At 39.7% G+C, this 5511-nt stretch overlaps 1 pseudogene; it reads right to left on the reverse strand.

The window, feature by feature from the left end:
* Positions 1–485: 485 nt before the first annotated feature.
* LOC118900214 lies at positions 486–2490 on the reverse strand (annotated as a pseudogene).
* Between the last annotated feature and the right edge of the window lie 3021 nt (positions 2491–5511).

Consider the following 5511-nt stretch of genomic DNA (forward strand, 5'->3'; position numbering starts at 1 on the left):
AGTACCATTGATGAAATCTCCATAGATTTTCTAGTCCAAATGCGTGTAAATGTATAATAAACTATATGAGAGTATATAATATATATATAATAATTTCTATATATTTATATAAATTATATATATATACCTATATATAAATAAGATACTTTCTGTTGCTGTGACCACGCTGTCCCAAGCCTCAAGGCAGTGTACAGATCGTAGCAAAGCTGGGGAGCCTCTCCTCGCGGGGTGCACGGGGCTCACTTCACAAGCCGCGCAGCTGTCCAGTCTGTCTTTTCATCAGTCCTCCTCTCTTCTCTTCGCTTCAGCTTGGTTTTATGCAAACAATGACTCTAATGGATTTGCACCTGTGCTAGTGCTTGGGAAAGGTCCATGCAGGAATGGGCACAGTCACATGATGAGTAAGATGGCATCATCCCAAAAAATAAACTAAAACAAAACAAAAATTTAAAAAAAAAGGACTAGAAAACTCAATTTTTTGGACATATCTAAAAAAGGGGACAAGAACAGTAGTCATCTGTTCTCCCCATGGGGACAGGAATGAAGAGGGAGGAGGGAAGGGGGAGTTGATTTCTTCTGTTCACAATAAAATGGTTGGAGGGGATTCTTCAGAGTTTTTCAGGGGAGGGACCCAGATGTAGTGCCCAGACTGGTCCTCGATGATTTATTTGATTTTGTTATAAATCTCTTCCAGTGAGTCACCCTGTACAATGGCTGTGAAGTATTCTCCAAACTCCTGCTCCAGATTCATGGCTTTGTCATAGATCTTATTTGCTTGTTCACACATCTGCTGTCAGTTCATTTCCATAAGTGCTCCAATGGACTTGGGCTTGATGAAAATGGCAATGGGATAAAGTTGTGACTGCTGCAGCCTCTTGATAGCATTGCCAGAAACATCTAAGATGCAGTGCTTGCCCCTCTCCCCAACTCCCTTCACTGACTAGATGCTGGTCCCATAGAGATTATCGTTGAATTGGCCTGCCTCAATGAACTTGTCCTGAATATCCTTCTCCATCTGTTCTCGGGAGACCACAAAGTGGTAGTCTTGCCCATCCACTTCATCATCATGCCGAGGCCAGGTAGTATGTTGTACACAAAATCCAAATTTATGTGGGAACTCCAAAATCAGGTCACCGTGGACTCTGTCCTTCATTGGGCCCAGGATGACAGGCCTTGCATAGTGAATTTCTTGCTGTGTCACTGGCTCATATGACAAAATAGCATCCTCCCGTCCTTTGGAACTGCTTTCACTGTCACTGGTGTTGGACGTCACTCCCTGTTCCTGTACGCTCTCCTATACCATGTTTTCTTTGCTCTTGTAAAATGAAAACTTTTGAGAGAGGCGGAAACTCTTTTTACGTTTTTTGTTTTTTTGTTTTTTTTGACATCTTTATTGGAGTATAATTGCTTTACAATGGTATGTTAGTTTCTGCTGTATAACAAAGTGAATCAGCTATACATATATATATATATTCCCATATCCCCCTCCTCTTGTGTCTTCCTCCCACCCTCCCCATCCCACCCCTCTAGGTGGTCACAAAGCACTGAGCTGACCTCCCTGTGCTATGCGGCTGCTTCCCACTAGCTATCTATTTTACATTTGGTAGTGTATATATGTCCATGCCACTCTCTCACTTCTTCCCAGCTTACCCTTCCCCCTCACTGTGTCCTCAAGTCCATTTTCTACATCTGCATCTTTATTCCTGTCCTGCCCCTAGGTTCTTCAGAACCATTTGGTTTTTTTTTTTTTTTAGATTCCATATATGTGTTAGCATACGGTATTTGTTTTTCTCTTTCTGACTTACTTCACTCTGTAAGACAGTCTCTAGGTCCATCCACTCACTATAAATAACTCAATTTCGTTTCTTTTTATGGCTGAGTAATATTCCATTGTATATATGTGCCACATCTTCTTTATCCATTCATCTGTCAATGGACACTTAGGTTGTTTCCATTTCCTGGCTATTGTAAATAGTGTTGCAATGAACATTGTGGTACATGACTCTGTTTGATTTATGGTTTTCTCAGGGTATATACCCAGTAGTGGGATTGCTGGGTCGTATGGTAGTTCTATTTTTAGTTTTATAAAGAACCTCCACACTGTTCTCCATAGTGGCTGATGGACCTGTTAGACACAATCATCCCCGTCCTGGCATGAAACTTAACAGTTTTCAGTCGAGCCCTTTCTTTCTTTTCCACCCTCTTCTTACTGGGGATCACACTGATTTGCTCACTTTCTCCATGTGGGGTCATCAGTCTCACCTGCCACCACTTGTCATCAGAGGCGTTAATGACAGTAGAATGTCACCAAAGGAGAAGCTGAGGCCTTGGCTTGGCAGGCAGCGGTCCCGAGTCTGGTCATAATCAAACAAGGCCCTGACATACAAGGACCTCTTCTCACTCGTTTGCAGGGACCGACCCAGACCCAGAGCTCATGCTGCTGTTCATCATTTGCTCTTGCAAGTCATATATCTGCGATTCAAAGCGACTGTATTCTGGTGCCGGGTGGGAGTCCAGGTCTAGTGCTGAGAAAGTGTCAGCTCAGGCCGGCCCCTCTGTCTCTCGCAGAAGACCAGGGACCCAAAGCGGCGCATGTGGGGGGAGGGGAGGAGGCGGGGGAGGGGGATGGGAGGAGGGGGAGGGAGGAGGAGAAGACGCCTGAGGCGCACGAGGCGGGGTGGGGGGGAAGGAGCGGTGCCCGCCACCCTCCGCCTCTCTCCCCATTCTTATACTGCTTCCTGACCACTTTTTTTTAGTCCCATTTGCTGTCCCCTCCAGCTCCCCTTTCGTGACTTACCATTAAGTGAATTGCAGTTACAAAAACAGAATATGTATTATGACCCATTTATGATATATTTGTATATATAGATATTTAGAGTATGAAAGTACGAGTTGTGTCTGTGTAAGCTAGGTCTAAAAATATATATATATATACCAAAATGCTAGTAGGCAATGGAGATATTCTGGGTGAATTTCACATTAATCATTTCTATAGTTTTTTAATGCTTTTGCAATTATCACGTATAAATTTTAAACTTGGAGAGTCAATTAAAAATTCAACAATAATATTTACGTGCTGTTTAATTATACTTGTATGTTAATTATTCCCTCAAGCCCAAATTTTTTCCCCTGAATTACAGATCAGGGTGACCACAGTCACACTCAACTCACTCCCCCATCTTTCTTCTGTGCCTCAACAGTACCCAAATCATACTTTTCTCTAGGTAGTACTTTGCTGCAGCTACATCTTTATTTTATTCTTTTTTTAAAATTTTATTTTATTTATTTTTTTTACACAGCATGTTCTTATTAGTTATCATTTTATACATATTAGTGTATATATGTCAATCCCAATCTCCCAATTCATCACACCAGCCTCACCCCCACGCCCACTATTTTCCCCCCTTGGTGTCCATATATTTGTTCTCTACATCTGTGTCTCTATTTCTGCCCTACAAACTGGTTAATCTGTATCATTTTTCTAGTTCCACATCTATACATTAATATACAATATTTGTTTTTCTTTCTGACTTACTTCACTCTGTATGACAGTCTCTAGATCCATCCACATCTCTACAAATGACCCAATTTCGTTCTTTTTTATGGCTGAGCAATATTCCATTGTATATATGTACCACAACTTCTTTATCTATTTGTCTGTCGATGGGCATTTAGGTTGTTTCCATGACCTGGCTATTGTAAATAGTGCTGCAACGAACATTAGGGTGCATGTGTCTTTTTGAATTATGGTTTTCTCTGGGTATATGCCCAGTAGTGGGATTGCTGGGTCATATGGTAATTCTATTTTTGTTTTTTAAGGAAACTCCATACTGTTCTCCATAGTGGCTGTATCAATTTACATTCCCAACAACAGTGCAAGAGGGTTCTCTTTTCTCTACACCTTCTCCAGCATTTGTTGTTTGTAGATTTTCTGATGATGCCCATTCTAACTGGTGTGAGGTGATACCTCATTGTAGTTTTGATCTGCATTTCTCTAATAATTAGTGATGTTGAGCAGCTTTTCATGTGCTTCTTGGCCATCTGTATGTCTTCTTTGGAGAAATGTCTATTTAGGTCTTCTTCCCATTTTCTGATTGGGTTGTTTGTTTTTTTTAATACTGAGCTGCATGAGTTGTTTATATATTTTGGAGATTAGTGCTTTGTTCATTGATTCGTTAGCAAATATTTTCTCCCATTCTGAGGGTTGGTTTTTCGTCTTGTTTGTAGTTTCCTTTGCTGTGCAAAAGCTTTTAAGCTTCGTTAGGTCCCATTTGTTTATTTTTGTTTTTATTTCCATTACCCTAAAAGGTGGATCAAAAAAGATCTTGCGATGATTTATATCAAAGAGTGTTCTTCCTATGTTTTCCTCTAAGAGTTTTATAGTCTCCAGTCTTACATTTAGGTCTCTAATACATTTTGAGTTTATTTTTGTGTATGGTGTTAGGGAGTGTTCTAATTTCATTCTTTTACATGTAGCTGTCCAGTTTTCCCAGCACCACTTATTGAAGAGGCTGTCTTTTCTCCATTGTATATCCTTCCCTCCTTTGTCATAGATTAGTTGACCATAGGTGCATGGGTTTATCTCTGGGCTTTCTAGTCTGTTCCACTGATCTATATTTCTGTTTTTGTGCCAGTACCATACTGTCTTGATTATTGTGGCTTTGTAGTATAGTCTGAAGTCAGGGAGTCTGATTCCTCTAGCTCCGTTTTTTTTCCCTTAAGACTGCTTTGGTTATTCAGGGTCTTTTTTGTCTCCATACAAATTTTAAGATTTTTTGTTCTACTTCTGTAAAAAATGACATTGGTAACTTGATAGGGATTGCATTGAATCTGTAAATTGCTTTATAGTCATTTTCACAATGTTGATTCTTCCAATCCAAGAACATGGTATATCTCTCCATCTGTTTGTATCATCTTTGATTTCTTTCATCAGTGTCTTACAGTTTTCTGCATACAGGTCTTTTGTCTCCCTAGGTAGGTTTATTCCTAGGTATTTTATTATTTTTGTTGCAATGGTAAATGGGAGTGTTTCCTTAATTCCTCTTTCAGAATTTTCATCCTTAGTGTATAGGAATGCAAGAGATTTCTGTGCATTAATTTTGTATCCTGCAACTTTACCAAATTCATTGATTAGCTCTAGTAGTTTTCTGGTGGCATCTTTAGGATTATCTATGTATAGTATCATTTCATCTGCAAACAGTGACAGTTTTACTTCTTCTTTTCCAATTTGTATTCCTTTTATTTCTTTTTCTTCTCTGATTGCTGTGGCTAGGACTTCCAAAACTATGTTGAATAATAGTGGTGAGAGTGGACATCCTTGTCTTACTCCTGATCTTAGAGGAAATGCTCTCAGTTTTTCACCATTGAGAATGATGTTTGCTGTGGGTTTGTCATATATGGACTTTATTATGTTGAGGTAGGTTCCCTCTATGCCCACTTTCTGGAGAGTTATTATCATAAATGGTTGTTGAATTTTGTCAAAAGCTTTTTCTGCATCTATTGAGATGATCA

This window comes from Balaenoptera musculus, chromosome 8, assembly GCF_009873245.2.
Source record: "Balaenoptera musculus isolate JJ_BM4_2016_0621 chromosome 8, mBalMus1.pri.v3, whole genome shotgun sequence".
Lineage (NCBI taxonomy): Eukaryota > Metazoa > Chordata > Mammalia > Artiodactyla > Balaenopteridae > Balaenoptera > Balaenoptera musculus.